This window comes from Primulina eburnea, chromosome 3, assembly GCF_022965805.1.
Source record: "Primulina eburnea isolate SZY01 chromosome 3, ASM2296580v1, whole genome shotgun sequence".
In the NCBI taxonomy this organism is placed as follows: domain Eukaryota; kingdom Viridiplantae; phylum Streptophyta; class Magnoliopsida; order Lamiales; family Gesneriaceae; genus Primulina; species Primulina eburnea.
The window spans coordinates 18,144,279-18,165,793 of record NC_133103.1 but is presented as its reverse complement, the minus strand read 5'-3'; the positions used below and the strand labels follow the sequence as shown (position 1 = coordinate 18,165,793).

Sequence of the window (21,515 nt, the reverse complement as noted above, 5' to 3'; positions counted from 1 at the left end):
ACTAATATCTATATATGAATGTGAATTGTGATTACATCGATATCAAATTCACACAAAATCACTTTTTTTTTTCAAATTCACAGAAAATCACTTTATTTTTTTGTATTACAATTTGTCATGTTAATGATGTTATTTAAGTCATTTTTTATCTTAGTTTAATAAGATCATTAATAGTGTATTTAACTCAATCAAACTAACTATTATTTTAATTTACTTTAAATTTAATTTTAATTACTTAACTTTATACATTGCCGTCAAATAATAATAGGCAGATAAAAGAGATGAGTCGGATTGAATAAAAATAAATTATTAATAAATATTAATGTCATACAAAATTTCTTTCTCCCATTTAGAATAAAAATATTTTCAGACTCCTCATATGTCAATAGAAATATGTGATTGAAAGAAATGTATTTCTGTAATAGATTTCAAACAATGTTTTTAAGTTATTTAGTCAATTTTTTTTATAAATGCTGCTAAATAAATATTACTAAATAATATTCTCTATTTGATCATATTCTGTTCTTGCAATGAGAGAAGTTTTTTTTACCCTAGCGTTAACATGTTTGATTGTTATATGTCATTTGTATTGATTATGTAATTGTGTTTGGATTGTTTTTGTGATTTGTTTGTTGCACAAAGAAAAGAGAAAACAAAATCAAATATCCAACAAAAATGTTTATTTTTCAATTTTTTATTATTAAGATATTTTGTTAATTTTTAAACACATAATGCATTTTTCTGTTTGCTTAGATTACTTAGTTTGAAGTGACTTAGAAATATTAAAAAGATTGAAATATTTCTTCGTTTTTACCTTATGTCTCAGAATAGCAAGAGATAATATTTTTTATTTATTGAGACAAATTTATTTCCAAACTTCTGTCAATAAATCAATATTTAAATTTTTTACGACATTATTATATTCTCTAATCAATTTTTTTTACTTAGATTGATAGAAGACATTTTAATTTGAGTTTTTATTTTCTTGTTTATATTATTTTTGTAATGTTATTTATTATGAAAATAATAGGTGAACTACAAAATTTGGTAGGTCTAAGAGTCCTCTGGTAAACGAGAAATATGGATAAATTATTAAAATATATAATATCCAGTAGATTTTTGGCATGCGATTTTATTCTAATTCAATGATTATGCATGATTCTAAATTTTAATTATATTACAAGTTAAAACATGTTTTGTTGTTGCTACATATATTTTGTCAATAGTCTAATATTTTTCTATGGGTTAAAAAAAACTGTGTTACTTTGTATTATATTTTTACGGTTGTTTTTCTAAATGATTTTATTATGATTTCAAGGCACCATTTTTCATTTGTGTTTTTTAAAGAAGTGGAATGAATATCTATAAAACGATGACATTAACAAGGCGTCTTCTCTTTATTTTAAAAAAATATTGGAAAATGTATACAAATTGTGAATAATATGGGTTAATATTTAATTTGAGAGTGATTTATGCTTTTTATTGCTCGTATATACTTCAATTTCTTTGTTATTGTACTAAATAAATTATTTTTAAACTTTGAGTTATCTTTTTTTTTTCTTATCGAGGTTGTTTGTGTTATGATTTTTTTATTCGTTTTGGTTAGTATTGTTGGCGGTAATTGATTTTTCTGATATTATATGATGTGTCTTGTTGTTTATATAAAAATAAGTATGAGAGCACCAATCAAACCACGTATTTTGGTTCTTCTATTCTATGAAGATAATAATAAATGGTTTTCTGTGAATTATATAATTTCTTGGTTTTTCATATATATATTCAACGAAATGCGTCAAATTTTGCACAAAAAGTTTCGACAAACATAGTGGATGAAAAAAAAAGACATGTTAAAATACTATGTTGGGTGCGATAATTGTCCGTGCTTGGTAGAGCGGTCGAACCGTAATGCTTGAGCTACTGTGCAGTTTAAAAGATTTGAGTTGCACAATTACTACTAGCTATAGTTTTTGGTAAAGCGACAAGCGCTCATTCTTACAATTGGTATCAGAGCCAAGGTCACGGGTTCGATTCTCATTGATTGCAAGAAGTGTAATTATAGGAGGAAGATTGTTGGGTGCAATAATTGTCCCAGCTTGGTTTAGCGGCCGAACCGTGGTGTTTGAGCTGTTGCGCTGTTTAAACGATTTGAGTTGCACCATTACTACTAGCTATAGCTTTTGGTAAAACGGCAAGTGCTCGATCCTACATACTATGTCCTAATTTCTGCATGATATAATTCAAGCACATTTTTTTTATAGATATTTGAAATTAGGCCCAACTAAGTAACATGAAACATATACATATATATTAAATCATATTTAAAGCAAAATTTTAAGATCAAGAATGATTCAGATTTAAATTTCAACGAAGCACAATGAAGAAGAAATTGAAGAATTGTATGTGTACGTTAAGTGTTATATAATGATTATATTGCTACTTCATGGTTGTGTGAAATATGAATGTCATATAAAATGTCAATATTTCTCAATAAAATAGTTTTCCATAAAGAAAAAATTCTTCATTCAGAAAAAGAAATACATGAAAACAAATTGTACATAATTCTCATTCTATTTATAATGGAATGAGAACAATTTTAAAGCTTTGTTGTCTGTTGACACAATATAATAGATGAATTCTGTGCATTTTATTGAGACATCGAGCCAGTTTCACTTTATTTCCTCCAATATTATCTCGATATATTTATAGGTGATACGAGATTGTTTGTCTCTTTTTTTAGTCAAAGTATCTAACCAGCTAATTCATAACATATATGATGTAGCATAGAAAACTCCTCGTCAAATAAATTCACTTAGCCAAATTTTGAAATTCAAATAAAATTCTACAATATTTCATCAAATTAATTTTGACTATTGTAAAATGTTCATGAAATCTAAATGGTTATATTATTAGATGAGATATTGAATAAAACAAATACTTTGACATATATTTGAATGATATCTCATATGCATATCTTAATTACATTATTCGTATCTATTCTCAAGATTTTTAAAATATAATAAATAATTTTGTATGTCGTTCCACAAGATATAAAATATTATAAAACAAAATATAAACTCGCTAGAAGAAAATTTGTTTTATTTCAATGAATAATATAATATTATGTTCTAAACGCAACAAATGAGATTGAAACTATATCATCCTCATGATATGATGCACACAATCATTATTTCAAAGCTTCCAAAAAATGACGATCAAAGATGACTTTCTTGAATTGTGTCAAATTAAATGAGGACACAATTTTAAGATATAGTCATTTGAATAGATTTCAACTAATTTTTCTCACAGTGATTGAGAAATAGTTGTTAAAAATTTATTAACCTTATAGTTATAGACGATCAGATACTTGCTGAGCATACCAAAATAGTTATATACTTATTATAACAAACTACGACAAAGAGTTGTTGAGTTATCAAAATCAACCAAGAAGCATATTGGAAAGTGTGTCAAGTGGATAAGATAATATCTCTAATTCATGTACCGTCTATGGTCATGATTTTTTATTTTTTATGGCTTAGTTTGTTTCATTTGATAAATGTTATTAACCATGTTTTAATTCATTTAAATATTATCAAATTTCGTACATATATTTTCAGCAGTTTAGGTTTTTACGTGCAACGCACGTGCATTTTTCTAGTATGTATAAATATATACATTGTTTTAATTTGGTAAAGTTCCTTTAAAATTCCAATAGGCTGCCTCCACACCACAGATTATTCAAGCTCATTCTGTCCTTATCTGTTGCTTTCTTTTGCCTCTTGCTGCTAGCTACTTTGCCCCACCACTTAGTATCGTTAGTTTGGTTACTACCGATCAAAATCACTATACTCGTTTGGCTTTCAAAATAATGGACTTGAAATCCCTCAACTATATTTTAGCTTACTTTTTACCAGAGCAAGGAATTTCAAATCCTTGATTAATGGAGTAATCTGGAGTTCATTCCTCCGAAATCATTACTCGAATCCACACGCGTCTAACCCAAACTCGACCTATGTTTGTTTCATCGTCCAAACTAGTGTATCTTGCAAATCCAATCAACATGTTCATTTAAATCATAAAAAATAGATGATACCATTCACTTAGATCAGATTGCTCTTGAATGGAATCAAGCCAAGTAATGTAAATCAAAATGTAAAAAATGAAGACAAAGTAGGAAAGAGGCTGTTTACTGCCAAGGTGCGCACTTGACTAAAAAGACTGAGCCTTGGTTTGCACCTAGGTGAGACGTCCGAGAGCATCATTGCATCTTGAATCTTGCCCTTTGGCCGTCTAGGCGTGTTTCGTGGGTATTTATCGATATTACTGTAAACAACTATGAAAGATTCAATTATCAAAGACAAGAACGGACAGAAAAGTTCAACTTATCGTCTGTAAGACAGTTTAAAGAGTCAAAGCTAACCAATTCCTTTCGGCTGATATTACTACTAGCAAAGAAAACCAAAACTCTAAAAACCAAACCATAGTAACCACTGTAGACATATAAGCTGTCTTAAGATCAGTATAGCAACAAAACACTTTCATTTTCCACAAACTACTCACTCTCAAGTACTAGCAATTCGGTCCATAATATTCGCTACTGCATCCTTTGACTCCTCGAGCAGTTTGATGCTATTCTTCAGCCTCATACGTGTTTTTGCCACAGATGGTGACTCGTCCAACATCCGCTCCAATCCATTTCCTTCAGGTCCCATCAACCCGTGAATAATCTCTCTTTCCATATCTTTGTTCAGAAAATTTTGTATGCCAAACAATATATGTAGGGCCATACAATCCACCAGTCTCCCAAGGACAATCCTCCAGTATGCAGTCATCCTCATTTTCAAGTCAAAGGCTTCTTCAACGACGCCCACTTTGCTTTGCAGATGAGCAAAATCTACCTCCCCAAAACCAACAATATTCACCTTTGACATATGCAAACGACCTTTGACTGCTTCCATTAGCGTCCCTCGGTAAGACATTAGTTGATTCCATGTAGTGATGTATTCAGGATTACAAGTATAGTCAGTCAGTTTCTCCATCTCGACAATATCCGTTACCCAGTCGATGGATTGTTGCTTCTTCTTTGCAACGAGAGTTTGAGCTGCTCTTCTTGTGGAAGGCTAAAATTTGTGGGTACTTATCACATTGATGAGTTAAGACTTTGACAACTACACTTTCTATATAGTTCCATACCTTATCGACAAATTCAAAGGGCGTTGAATAAATTCCTTTTATCTTTCTTTGGAGCAGTGCTTGGAACGCAGCTCTCGGGAGGAAATTTGGCAGCGAAATTCCTTTTGTTTCCTCCAAAACCTTTATCTCATCGAGCAAAAACCTCCCTTTAGGATCCGTTTCAGGACCTTTAGTCTGCAGTTCTGCTGAGTACTGGTTCAGCATTTCAGCAATTCTCGAGGTACAATGCATCTCCATCTCGTCAGGATACTCCTCGAACTCCCCTCTTAGCAGAATCTTTCGTAGTGATTCTCTCACACAGCCAAGCACGTGCATGAAGACTGTCGTAGCTTCAGCAACAGAGCTCAAACTTTTCGGCAACTTATTCATTTCATTTATGTTTGTAGATAGCTTTTCATTGATCTTCCTAAAAATGTCCGGCAAGCATTTATCAACGATTGAAGCCTGAATTTGAACCAGCTTTTGCGCCAAAACAGGTATCCCGACCATTGACTTGCTTATACCGGAAAGAAGGGGATGATCCTTGAAAAGCCTGGCTTCTTCATATCTCGCTTGCTCGTAAGACTCGTCCCCTATACGATTCCTCACGCAGACATAGCCAAGGCCTATGTTCACGTCATTGGCAGTGACCTTCTCCAGCAGGCCTTCGGGGTTTTTTGTCGGCTTTGGTGACAACAGCGAGAGTCCTCTCCCCGTTCTTGTCAACTTTTTGAGACAAATGGATGGATTCACAAGTGGCGAAATCCACACTCGCAGACAACACGTTCAAGATAACACTCTCCTCCGGTGTAATGAAGTCCATGATCATTTTTGAAATCTGCTCGGAGATGTCTTCGGGCTGCCCGTAAACAGCCACACGAGTTATCCCAGGCAAGTCGACCATCGTCAGATCCGGGACCCCATTCTTCTTGACGATCAATGTCAAGGGAGTTTTAGAAACCCCCTTCCCTTTCCCAGCAATCTCATCAGTGGCAGCAGTTATATCGTCGGATATGCGTTCTTCATCAGTTTTGATGACTTTTCCATCGAACTCCAAGCAAAACTCCGGTCGATGATGGGAATAATTTTCCAGCCTCATTATAAGCGGAACCCTCGTGCAAATTCCTTGCCCCCTCGGGAGGCTGATTCCGGCAAGGGACTCCAAAACACTGGACTTGCCAGAAGACTGGTCCCCAACCACCACGATAGTAGGCAGTTGAATGCCTTCTTGCATAATGTTTAGGTTGCGCAGCTTATCAACGACATCGAGAAGCGGGCGGATACGAACATTATAACAAGAAACTAAAGGACCTCCGGTGATGGTAAGCCCACTCATCCTTTGCACAGTATCATTTGCAGAAGATGAAATCTTTGAACAAACAGAAGAGGAAACCTTTGAACAAACAGACTTCACTTGGAGAGTAGACATGATTGTTAACGACAACTAGATGAGAAGAATGCGATTAAAGAGAGAAGCTTCACTTGGAGAAAACCCAAACTCACTATATAATGAGAGAATTTCTTGATATATGATGTGTATTTTTCAAACTACTATATATATCACACCTGAACATAATAAATGTTTTTATCACATCTAAATATCAAATTAATAACTATAATGTGTATATACATAAGGACATTAATTACATATCTTATATTTTGTAAAAACGCAACAACATATCATACATTAAAAAATTTCTCAAATACTTATATATATTTCAAATTAAAATTTTGTTCAGTGGTATTTTAAAGCAAATTTACCCAATTAATATTGCTGGTAAGGACGAATGTGGGAAACAAATTTGTGTAAGCATTTAATAAAAAAAGTTAAATTAAAAAGTTGAAGGGTGGGGCCGGGTACGTAGCGGCTCCAGCAAAGATCTGAAAGAATCTGCGGCTTTTCTGTGTCGCCGCTGGTGCTCATTGTACCAAATCAAAGTGGTTGTGACGTACAAAATTTCTCTGTCTCTGCTCTGCGGATTCCTGACGTCTAAAACTAATTCCGAATTTAATGTTACTTCACATCCACCAATCCTGTGGCAATTATTTATTCGAGAAATTTGGGTTCAGTCCTCAACCCAAATGCGATCAAATAAAGAGGCTTCACTTGGAGAAAACCGAAACACTCGTTAAATGGGATGGAGATAATAATGAGAAAATTCTAATAGATGATTTTTTGAATGCCAAGATTCTATCTAGATCAAGATTTAATGCCAAATTTTTCCACCATCCTTCAATCCTCATAGATCCTTTTAGAAAATTCTTTATTCTGTTTTTGGAACGCCCAAACCGAAAAACTGAATTTTTTCTTTAACTTTGGATAAGGGTGGACAAATCATAAAATTGATAATTAAGAATTTGAATTTTAGGAATTACATATACATGTATATTCATCATATCAATTAACCTCCTAAAACAAAAACTATATATTGTAAGGCCATATTTGACAGAGTCACAATTAGTCAATCAGTTCAACAACGAAATTAATTTTTCGTAGTCTAAAAATTGGGTAATCAATTAATTAAGAGCGAGAAACAAAATGAGATAAAACTGTAATTTAATTTTGAAATATCATGAATGCAAATAAATATTACAAAAAATTAATGTAAACATTCATCTACACTTAATGGCCATTCAAATCCTTATGAATTTGGTGAAGAACTTGGTTCTGACCGAAATTGGCATACATAATTATTAGACTTAATTAAAAAAATTAATTGTTAAGTTAATGTAGTTGGATCCACAAGACTAAATTAAAATTAATTATGTTTTTCTAAACTAAACTCGGAAAAAATGATCTCTTTACACAAAAAATTCGTAAATAAAAAACCATATAAAAATTATGTATGCTAATGAAAATGTAAGGTGGGTCGAGCCGAGTTCATGAGCCTGTCCGCGAGCCAGCTCGAGCTCTACCTAAAAAACTTAGTGTTCATGATGTTGCAAGCTGATCGACTCGTGATATCAAAACAAAGTTTTAGATCACATTTTCATGTGAAAAATGACAATTAATTAGTCTTCTAAGTTTTTTATTTTATATTTTCATCCTCTAAATTTTCAAGTAGGATTTTACGACCGTGACATTATTTTTCTTTGGTTTTTAATTTTATTACGTCGGAATGTTAATTAAGCTGATGTCAAATACATAAACAATTTTCCATGCCATCAAACATTTTCAAACACACCAAATTCTAACCTTTTATGGACCTAATGATTTTAATCTTTAAATTACAAACATCAAAGACTTTATTAAAATCTTGAATTGTTTTTCACGTAATTAATTTCAGTTGGCTTACTTAAAAAATAATTCAATACCAATAAAAGAATGGAAGGACTAATTCTACTTGACAAATAACTTTTTACGTCCATTATTTGAATCATATTGTAATGATTCAGATCGGCGATGAGTTGTAGCCAAGCGGGCTTTTTTACTTTTATTTTTTTAATTGAGATTTTTTGTACAAATTTATATTTAGTTTGAGCAAAATAAAAACAAAAGAATGGAAAGTTAAATTTTTGTATTTAATTCGGGTAGTCCAAATAGAAAATAGAAATATGGAACTTAGTAAAATTAAGATTTTAGTCTAAAAAATCTAATTGTTATGGAATTAATTTACACGTATTATTTTGATTCATATATATATATATATATATATATATATATGATGGTTAATGACTAAATTCAATTGATATACGATGGGTTATAAGTTCAATTTAATTATTCAGTACTTGCATTAGATATTTTTAAAATATATAAATAGAAGAAGACTATTATTATTTAATGTACTTTCATTTTTCTTTTCAAGCTGATATTTAATTTAATTATCTCTAGATTTCAAATAATATCTTTAAAATTATTTTCTGACTTGAGTATTGGAGTGTCTACATCGAGAAATCTACGACGACTCTAAAATTTGTTCGTGACACAAATGATAACCACAAAAAAAATTTCAAACAGCCACTTGGCCCCTTTTACAAGCCAGATGGAGTACCGATCTACGTATATTTGCACCTGTTTAAGAGCCAACCAAAATATCATTCTATAACTACTTAGATCCTTTTACAAGCATGTAGAGTAGTACGAACGTTAAATTTTTTGGCTACATCAATGTGCGCGCGCGCGTGTATATATATATATATATATATATATATATATATATATATATATATATATATATATATATATATATATAAACACATATATTTTGTTCTCTAAAATGTATCACTTTTTTTCAAAAATATATATCATGCATAATATATTTATTTAATAAAATAATATACATAAACACATCTATTTTTGTTCTCTAAAATATATATCATGCATAATATCTTTATTTTAATAAAAATACAATAAAATAAAATAAAATAAAAATTCCAACGTAGTTATATTTTATAAAACGGATATTCCAACATAGTTATATTGTATACAAAATTATGGTAATGTAATGTGTGTACATACATTAATAATAGATAAATCGATTGTCCGTTCAAAAAAAAAAAAAATAGATAAATCGATTGGTATATTAGACCACTTGAGCAAGCACAGGCTGCAACTAGCCTAATTCTAGCAAATTATTATTATTATTATTATTATTATTATTATTATTATTATTTTAACGAATATCAATTATTATTATTATTTTTTAACGAATATCAATTATTATTATTAATGAAACGATCTCGAATGCAACGATATCATAGATGATGAAAAGAATTCCAAACAAAATTCATATTTTGTCTTTATTTAGTTATTTTTAGAAATGGTTTTAAATTTTGCAATATTTGGTTAATGAGAGTATATTATAGAGAAACAAGAAAAATGATACCAATGGTATAAACTGAAATATATATATATGAGATAGTCGACAAAAGAAAAGAAACTTATGTAATTGAGATGCACATGTTGTTTGTTTGTACAACTAGTTGGAAAAATAAATGATAAAATAAAAAAATAAGAAATTAAATAAACCACCAAAAGGCAAAAAAAGAAAAAAAAAACAAGAAGAAGAAAATGTGGCATTTTCTTAACTAAACAGTCATCAAATGACAAACAAAAAGAAGGAGTTTTGACATTTTCGTAATTAAATAAATAAAAAAAATGATTGTTTGAAATTACCAATTTGTCTAACATTTTTTGTTATGATCAAAATTAAATTAAGATAAAATCGTAAATTTCTCTAAAGTTTCACAAAATTAATCAAGAATCAACTGTTAAAGAAATAAAAAGTGTTGAATTTTAATATAGTACGATATAAAATACTAATGAGGTCCAATTTTTTTCATAAAAAAAAAAGATAAATCACACATTATTATGTTATTATATGTATAACATATCGATTATCATGCACATTAAGTCTTCATTATCATACTAGAACATAATCTTGGATATATACTCCGATTTTAAAATCGATATATTCAAATTCAAATTCAAATTTTCAGAAATATACTAGTAAGATGAATTTAATTATATTAAATCTTTATTAGGAAGATTTTGAATATAATTTATAACTAAATAGAAATATAATTAAAAAATAGTACTTAACTACTAGCAAAGAAAACCAAAACTTCAAAAACTAAACCATAGTAACCACTGTAGACTTAAGATCAGTATAGCAACAAAACACTTTCATTCTCCACAAACTACTCACTCTCTCAAGTACTAGCAATTCGGTCCATAATATTCGCTACTGCATCCTTTGACTCCTCGAGCAGTTTGATTTCATTTATGTTTGTGGATAGCTTATCATTGATCTTCCTAAAAATGTCCGGCAAGCATTTACCAACGATTGAAGCCTGAATTTGAACCAGCTTTTGCGCCAAAACAGGTATCCCGACCATTGACTTGCTTATACCGGAGAGAAGGTGATGATCCTTGAAAAGCCTGGCTTCTTCATCTCTCGCTTCCTCGTAAGACTCGTCCCCGATACGATTCCTCACGCAGACATAGCCAAGGCCTATGTTCACGTCATTGGCAGTGACCTTCTCCAGCAGGCCTTCGGGGTTTTTGTCGGCTTTGGTGACAACAGCGAGAGTCCTCTTCCCATTCTTGTCAACTTTTTGAGACAACCGGATGGATTCACAAGTGGTGAAATTCACACTCGCAGACAACACGTTCAAGATAACACAGTCCTCCGGTGTAATGAACTCCATGATCATCTTTGAAATCTGCTCGTAGATGTCTTCGGGCTGCCCGTGAACAGCCACACGAGTTATCCCAGGCAAGTCAACCATCGTCAGATCCGGGACCCCATTCTTCTTGACGATCAATGTCAAGGGAGTGTTAGAAACCCCCTTCCCTTTCCCAGCAATCTCATCCGTGGCAGCAATTATATCGTCGGATATGCGTTCTTCATCAGTGTTAATGACTTTTCCATCGAACTCCAAGAAAAACTCCGGTCGAGGATGGGAATAATTTTCCAGCCTCATTATAAGCGGAACCCTCGTGCAAATTCCTTGCCCCCTCGGGAGGCTGATTCCGGCAAGGGATTCCAAAACACTGGACTTTCCAGAAGACTGGTCCCCAACCACCACGATAGTAGGCAGTTGAATGCCTTCTTGCATAATGTTTAGGTTGCGCAGCTTATCAACAACATCGAGAAGCGGGCGGATACGATCATTATAACAAGAAACTAAAGGGCCTCCGGTGATGGTAAGCCCACTCATCCTTTGCACAGTATCAATTGCTGAAGATGAAATTTTTGAACAAACAGACTTCACTTGGAGGGTAGACATGATAGTTAATTAACGACAACACAAAGAGGCTTCACTCGTGAATGGAATGGCGATGAACTCACGAAATAATGAGAAAATTCTAATACATGATTTTGTTGAATGAATACTATATTTATTGGCAAAGACTCCACGGGGAGATGTGTTTCCCTGCAGTTTGAATTCTTCTAGATAAAGATTTAGACGACGTATTTGTTGTAGATATTTGTTGATTTTTTTTTTTTTTAAATAAGAAATTTTTTTTGATAGATTTTCACGTAATCTTGTAAATTTATTTTGAGACTTTTATTGACTTTTGTAAACTTTTTTGTACCTACAGATTTTGTAATTTATTATTGTGTTTTTTAAAATTTATTTGCACTAAAAATTGCAGAATCTCACATATTTCTAAAGATTTTCATAGTATCTTGTAGATTTATTTTGCATGACTTTTATCCACATTTGTAAACTTTTTCATAGAAACATATGGATTTTGTAATTTATTATTATTATTTTTTTAAAACTTATTTGAATTAACAACTAAACATGAAAAACTTTTACTTATTTTAAATATTTCTCTCTCTCAATATAATAATTTTTTTGATAAAAACTCGTGTGAGACGGTCTCACGGGTCGTATTTTGTGAGACGGGTCTCTATTTGGGTCATCCATGAAAAAATATTACTTTTTAAGCTAAGAGTACTACTTTTTTGTGAATATGAGTAAGGTTGACCCGTCTCACATAAAATATGGTTGACTCGTCTCACGGATTTGAAGGAAAGCAGCTTGTTTTGCCTTAATTTTTTCCGACATGTGTCAAACTTAATGTAATAAGTGCAAATTGCAAAGTTGGTGAATGCCAAGTGCATTAAATTCAGGAGATAGATGAACGAAAAAATGCAAAATCCAATAAAAATTATTCCTACACCTTAACTTTGGATAAGGGCGGACAAATTAAAATACTAGTCTAAATAGTATATGGTGCTTAATTACACTTTCTCAGACATATCATAATAAAATAAAATAAATAAAACAGAAGACTAATCAAAAAATTGATAATTAAGAATTTGAATTTTAGGAATTACATATACATGTATATTCATCATATCAATTAACCTCCTAAAAAAAATAAAATAAAATAAAAACTATATATTGTAAGGCCATATTTGACAGAGTCACAATTAATCAATCAGTTCAACAACGAAATTAATTTTTCGTAGTCTAAAAATTGGGTAATCAATTAATTAAGAGCGAGAAACAAATTGAGATAAAATAGTAATTTAATTTTGAAATATCATGAATGCAAATAAATATTAAAAAATTAATGTAAACATTCATCTACACTTGGCCATTCAAATCCTTATGAATTTGGTGAAGAACTTGGTTCTGACCGAAATTGGCATACATAACTATTAGACTTAATTAAAAAATTAATTGTTAAGTTTATGTAGTTGGATCCACAAGACTAAATTAAAATTAATTCTGTTTTTCTAAACTAAACTCGGAAAAAATGATCTCTTTACATAAACAATTCGTAAATAAAAAACCATATAAAAATTATGTACGCTAATGAAAATGTAAGGTGGGTCGAGCCGAGTTCATGAGCCTGTCCGCGAGCCAGCTCGAGCTCTACCTAAAAAACTTAGTGTTCATGATGTTGCAAGCTGATCGACTCGTGATATCAAAACAAAGTTTTAGATCATATTTTCATGTGAAAAATGACAATTAATTAGTCTTCTAAGTTTTTTATTTTATATTTTCATCCTCTAAATTTTAAAATAGGATTTTACGACCGTGACATTATTTTTCTTTGGTTTTTAATTTTATTACGTCGGAATGTTAATTAAGCTGATGTCAAATATATAAACAATTTTCCCATGCCATCAAACATTTTCAAACACACCAAATTCTAACCTTTTATGGACCTAATGATTTTAATCTTTAAATTACAAACATCAAAGACTTTATTAAAATCTTGAATTGTTTTTCACGTAATTAATTTCAGTTGGCTTACTTAAAAAATAATTCAATACCAATAAAAGAATGGAAGGACTAATTCTACTTGACAAATAACTTTTTACGTCCACTCTTAGAATCATATTGTAATGATTCAGATCGGCGATATCAAATGAAATATTTAAACTATTAATGACATATATATATGTGTGTGTGTGTGTATATATATATATTTATATATATATATATATATATATATCGCACACCCGAGTTGTAGCCCAGTTGGCTTTTTTTTACTTTTATTTTTTTGTATTGAGATTTTTGTACAAATTTATATTTAGTTTGAGCAAAATAAAAACAAAAGAATGAAAAGTTAAATTTTTGTATTTAACTCAGATAGTCCAAATAAAAAGAAGAAGAAGGAACTTAGTAAAACAAAGATTTTAGTCTAAAAAATCTAATTGTTATGAGTTAATTGATTGTATTATTTTATATTTTATAAAAAAAATTAGTCCGAGTAATATTGGATTCCTGGCTCCGACGCCACTGTTATATATATGTTGGGTAATGACCAAATTAAATTGATATATGATAGGTTATAAGTTTAAGAACCAACCAAAAACTACAACTACTTAGATCCGCTTCTGGGCATTTAGAGTAGACAAACATTAAATTTCTTTGTTATCTAGAATATCACTTTTTTCCAAAAATATATCATGCATACTATCTTTATTTTAATAAAATAATAAAATAAAATAAAAATGAAAACATAATATTTTGTAAAACCGATATTCCAACATAGTTATATTTTGTAAAACCGATATCTAGAATAATAGATATTTGATCGATCGGTATATCACTTGAGCAAGCACAGGCTGCAGCTAGCCTAATTCTAGCAAATTATTATTATTATTATTATTATTATTATTATTATTATTATTATTATTATACCGAATATAAATTAGTATAAATTAGTATTAAATATAATAATAATTTGCTAGTATTCCTCTCCCGTACGATTTGATGTGTTGAGTAAACAATTTTCTTTACAAGCGATTACTTTCGAATTCATCGTTCGTAATTAATTGTCTTGCCAACGAAATTTACCAAGAAACTAGTAATATTGTACGTGTTTCTAAATAATATATTTTTAAACATCAAATTTTAATTTTTTGATTATTAATAAATAAAAAAAACCATGAACATAAATTATTAGTCAAATTCCATTTTACAACAATCAAATCAACATCGAGACTTGAAAGCTTAATCATACGACGATTCGAGAATGACTTATTTATGATCAAAATACATTGGTTTCTTTTTTATTTTTATCCAAATCAAACGTTGCTCTAAATTCGCTAATCGAATACTTGTCTTGTTTAATCTTAAGATGATTCTCACATGCCAAAAACCCATTTTTCAATATATCAACATCGTTTTTTTTACGAGAAAATAAATAAAATAAAATACGAAGTTAGAAGATAAGATATTTTTTATAAATTAAAAACAATAATAAAGCAAGTTGTCTTGTACGTTTCCGATCCGACAGCACATTTTGATCAAACCAAAGACAACTTTATATTGAAGAATGGAAAAAAAATACCGAAATATATTTGAAAATTTCAAGGTTAGACATGTTCATTTAATGAAAATATTACAGTGTAATATATTAATTAAGTGCGCATAACGTTTCATTAATGACTTGTAAAAAAACAAATAGAAAGAGTAACATGTTTATATATTAACTCGTACGTTATGTTTTACTATTATTTTGAGTAATTTCATTAAGGGACAAGCTGGAATGTAGTGGAATATGAAGAGATTAAATTGTTCAATTATAATACCTTAATACGCAATCTCTTTACATTATTTTCCAATGTAGTGGACATTTTTAGTAGTAAAATTAATATATTTTTAATTTAATTAATTTGATTTGATTTTTTTATATTTTAGTTTTTCAATAAAATTCATTTGTTTGTTGTTTCGTGTTTTAAATATTTGTTTTCTTTTGTGTTTTTATTTTGATTAGGTTAATTTCGTAAAAAAAAAACATATTGATGAAGTTTGGGGTTCTAAACCTATGTTTGGTGTACTTCTCTCGTGTGATATGGTCAACTGACTTTTGGATCATGGTGTCTTTTTACATTGTATAGAAATTCATGATATGTATTTAACAATTGTTTTCTTTAAAACCGAAATACGAGATTCCAAAATTATAATTCATTCTCGGTTCAAATAGAAATTAAATTATATATTATTTGCACAAAATATAACAAAGTTGATGAAAAATGCGTTTGAATCTATACAAGAAATATGAAAAATGCTTAAGCATAAAAACCGAAATTTATATGCGCTGTTAAGTTTGAAAGACATCAATTTACACCAGATGGCTAAAATATTTTTGGATAAGTTTTTCCGTAACTTGCTGACAAATCCAGAATCAACCTTTGTACGGATGTCAGGAATGATGGTTGACCAACGATTTTGGTTAGGAATAAATCTAGCAAGCAGACCGTGTCAAATTATAGTAAATGGATTATGAGTCCAAATATCGAACTCGTATATATTAATATTTAATCACTAAATTTTATCACTTAGCTTAAGTTAGACAAAATAAATAAAAGAAGAACATATGAATTACAAATCTAAAGTATTAAATAAAACAATTGAAATAAAAAAAAACGATGGATTCAAAGATTAAGGAGAGATTCAACTTCAAATAAAGAACCAAAACATATATTAGTATCGAACTCTACTATGTTGACACATGTTAAAATTCAATTGATTATTTAATTCTTGATAATCACCGTGAAATATCCGATTTATTTATTAAACAAATATTCGAGTTAATAAATCTATTTAAATATAACAGTTCAATTATTTTTAATTGAATTTAATTATATCTAAATACATTAAATATTTATGAAATTTCAGTTTTCACCTAAAAACGTACACTGAAACTGAATATTATTTGTACTTTTTGTAGTCAATTTAACCATGTGTTGATGATGTCTTTGTTGTAATATTTAACCAATCATCTTCCAATTTGTGATTAATCAACAAATACGTAAATAGGTGATCAAGATATTAACAAAAAATATTAAACCAACATCTGTCAAAAATAAAAATCAAGAAAAATAAAATGTTGAAAATAAAACCAAATATCAAACAAACAAATTATTGTTTGGCCATATCGTGGTATTAGTCTAAAAAAATTTATTCCATAAAATCAAAATAAAGCAAAAACACAATTTTTGAATTCATGAGAACAAGATCTAGGAAGAAATAAGAAAATCTCAGCGTGTTTGGCGTGATTCCTCATTTGAAGTTGTTTTCCTTCAAGTTTTCTTCTGGACTCTGTTGTTGTTCTCTCATAGTCTTTTGCTTCTTTTGTTCATGTGCTATTGTGTTACACTCCCTTATATCTTCCGTCTTACATTCACGTTTATTGCTTTTCGCCTTAATGAGCCAATATCTCAAAAGCCCAAATTTCATTTCGTTTTTTCTTGCCTCGCATGAATGGCAATGAATTTTAAAATTAAAAAATTTCATCTTTTGATATTTTGTTTTCTTTGAAATCTTGTATAATCATCTTGGAATATAAGCACGAAAAAGAAATCCCTAAAATTCGATAGGATTTGGACTTATCAATGACTTGAACAAAAGGCGCTGAAACCACTACATTATTTGGAACGAATCTTTTTTTAAGTTTGTGACTGTTGTAGTTCGGAAACTATAAATAGAGATGCGGTTCAATTGAGAAAGGTGACGGAATTACGGAAAGTGTCAAGTTTCAATAACATTTATCAAGTCTCAAAGTTCAAGCAAGAAACTGCTCATACACTAAAGCATACTTCACAAAGTATTGTATCTGATAATTGAAGATCGTTAATTGCAAGGAATTCTTTGTGAGTCATTATATTCGAGAACAGTTTGTATATTGTTTCTTTGATCAGTTCAGTAGACTATGAACTTTAGTTTTGGCAGTGTTAATTTCAAACTGAACTATGCTTTTGCAATTTTTTTGTAAAAATCAAAGCTTTATAGTGTGAAAGGGTGACGTAGAAGCTTAAGTCATCCGAACATCCAGAAATAAAGTTGCGTATATTTTACATCCATTTTACCTAGTCAATCCATTATTTGAATTATTCTAATATGTCATTTTGGCTTCTTTCTGCACTTATTTTTGTTTACCAACCGACATTGACACTTGAAAATACACTAGATTCTATCTTATCCACAGCTTCAGGGAATGGAAAAGCTAAGATAGCTGAAATTCCTATCTCAAATCTACATAAGATATCTAGACTCAGATAAACCTACTGATGGATGAAGTGAATGAATTTGGTGAAGAAAATATTATTTCTTTGATGAGTGGGTGCAATTCAGAACTATACTCCTTTCCATCCAAACTGAAGAAAAAAGACGTACTAAAAAGGTTTATAGTTTTAGAGAAATCAGTCTTGCATCAAGTCAAGACTATATTCATAACTGAACCTCTTCAACGACGAGATTATCTTCTGGATCTTCTCAAGATTCAAAAGTTAACTACAGTTTGTGCCGAACAAAGATCTAACTATGACCCAACTGCATTTGATGATATAGCTTTGATCAATCAATTAGAGAAGAAGTCAACTAGTTCTAGTCAGCCTATATCATTTACTGAGCCACATAAGAAATCTACCAGTCAGTTTAGAAGATAATCAGTGCCAATTTAATTAGTCAATTAGTTCAGTTATACATATTGTTGAAAAACAATGAATTCGGTATTTTGACATTATTTTGTCAAACATAAAAATGCGTAAATTGTTGGAACATTTTAGTTTGGTGATTGGAACCTAACTGGAATCTAGAGGAAAATTGAACTCAGAAATCTAACTAGTTAATATCCTAACTGATAAATCAGTGTCCAGGATACCGTGAACTAAATTGATTATGGGTCGACAGATTTAGTTCCATCGAAAGTCTATCATTCAGGATAAAATCTTTTCACTTTCTGGTAAATCAGTCCGATCAATAATTAAAGATAAGAGTTAACTGATAAAGCTTTCTATTTTCACCGATCAGTGATTAAGGTTCAGAACTACAATCAGAATTCTGCATATATTAGAAATGAAGATGACCTGGCAACAAGAACATCCACATTCATAAGCGGATATATTTGGAATAGGTTACCGTTGCTAATTTTAAGGTATAAATAGATCAGTTGACTTGAATCAAGATAGAGTTCCGGCCCTCAATCATACAAAGAAAATTGATAATATATTTAGAAAGCTTTCAAAGCCCAACTGAAAAGTAGCACACCAAATAATTCATTATCAGATCAGTTCAAGGATCACATTTGTACTTAGAAGTTTTCGGTACTATTTATAATTGAAAGTAAGAAGTGTTAAAATTCTTTAGATCAGAATTTATACAAAAAGTTTCAGTCATGCAGTATTTAAGTCCTGTCGAAATGAATGATTTCAAACTACTTGTAATTACCAAAGTTTTTTAGTGCAAATCTTTCGCGAGGAAGAAAGCGTGACATAGGAATTTTGAAATCTTAGAACATCTAGAAATAATTTCACATTCAGTTTACTCTTTCATTTTACTCAATTTCTTCACCCAGTTCTACTGAGTCATTTGTTCAACTGTAATTCTACTTTCGCAAAACTCAACTGATTGACTTGCTGAAAACTTTACCGATAAGAATCAAATTTCAGTGTTGCTAACACAACCGAATAAACTTATAATTATATTCTCATTCTGATTTAATCTGTATCTTTATTTTATATCAATATATCAATCATCATCTCATGCTAACGTACTCTTGTGCTCCTATAATATGTTACATGGTTATAACGCAACTGTAAATCTGCTCCACATGTTATTAGATTGTTAATTGTATTCTCCTAATATGCGCATAACATTTATTGAATTAAACACTACTTTAAAGAATATGATTACGATTTAGCTAGCATAAAGTTAACACAAAAACTCTTATAATTATCTCTAACAGTTGAATTTTGTGAGAGGAATTTCTAATCCGAAAAACTATAAAAAATTATTATTTTAATCAAAAGTGTTATTTTTTCCTCTAAGTATGGACCAAATCGACACATAACACAGATATAGATTTGTGAGACTGTCTTACTTTAAATTTAATTATATAATCTTTAAACTAATATAAAAAATAAAATTCATTGTGCATGTATATTAAGCTACTTGTATCAATGAGTTTAATGGGAAAAGATCCACCTAAATTTAAGATTTAAATTTCAAAGAAAAACAATACAATCTTATGTTACTATATTTGAACAATGAAAATAGATGACGAGAGCCTGGTAATTGATAGGTTGTATTTGCTGAATCTATAATTTATGATATTTATGAAATTGATGAGATTATATATATATATATATATATATATATATATATATATATATATATATGTTTGTTAATTAAATTTAATAGAATAAGGATATGTTTATATACAGAAGTCATAGGTTTTTAAAAAAACTTGAAGCTCAAAATTTTAATTAATTGCTAAAAATCTTTAATTATGGTTCAAAATTTTAGTTATTTAAAAAATAAAAATAATTTTGCCGTTTGAATAAATATTAAAAATATTTTTATTTTTAAATAAAAATAAAAACATAAATCGAAAAACCAAAATTATAACTCGGTATATTTTTAAACTAACATTTGTACCAAACATACGATATATTTTCTGCCAGACCAGTCACCACAGTCCACAAGGACCCGTTAGCTCAAGAAACAAAGAAAATGAGGCGACAGAGGGACGGGATTTCTTCGAGGGCGGTTGCCTCCCTCTGTTCCGCCCATGATTTTCCCGGAATACCAACAGCTCTTTCTACGAAAGTTGAACCCTAAAAATCTGGCAATACAAATGTTTGTATGTATATGTTTGTGTATATGCAGTACAGATTTGCTGCTTTATGCGATGAAAAGAACTTTGGGACTTGAAATCGCTCTGTCGATGGGATAATTTGAAATATCTCCTATGTGGATCTGTATCATACTGTCTCTGCGAGTTCCCACGAGCTGTCGTTATTCGTTTATGTTTCTTCTATGTTATGGATCTGGCGAAGTACGTAAGAGGCTGTGACGATGATTTTTTTCTTCAGTTTTTTTTTTCGATTTTGTTGAGCTAATGGGTCGGGCATGGGATTATCCGACCCGTATCTTGGCGGGGCGGCCCCAGACGTCGGTGTGACGGAATGGGCTCTGCTCATCTTCGCATGCAACCGGGGATCTGCAGCCATGGCGTGGTTGTGTTTCCTCTGCCCTCTTTCTGAAGATCTGAGCCTCCAATTTTTATTTTTTCTTCTTCTTTTTAGCATAAAATTTCCGTCTTTAGACCTTTTATATTGTGTTTTGGTGACTTGTTTACTAGTTTTTCTTTGTACAGAATCATTTCTATGCCCGATATGATATCCAGCTAAAATTTCTTATTGTGATGTCCTGGTGGAATTTCCTCGGTACGATGGTTGAGTTTTTGTTTACAGATCATGTGTGAGTATGCCAACTTATGGAGAGGTTGAACTTTGCGCCTTGGAAACTGTTTTGCTTTCAGAAAGATATGATCCGCATTCAACGGCCTGTTTCTGATCCTTGTGTTCTTTACAGGTTTCATCCACGTGAATATGATGCCTACTAAAACTAAAGGTTCGATTCTT

The 21,515-nt window shown here is 30.3% G+C and overlaps 1 pseudogene; it reads right to left on the bottom strand.

Moving 5' to 3' along the window:
- Positions 1-4,399: 4,399 nt before the first annotated feature.
- Positions 4,400-11,933, bottom strand: LOC140827153 (dynamin-related protein 4C-like; annotated as a pseudogene).
- Between the last annotated feature and the right edge of the window lie 9,582 nt (positions 11,934-21,515).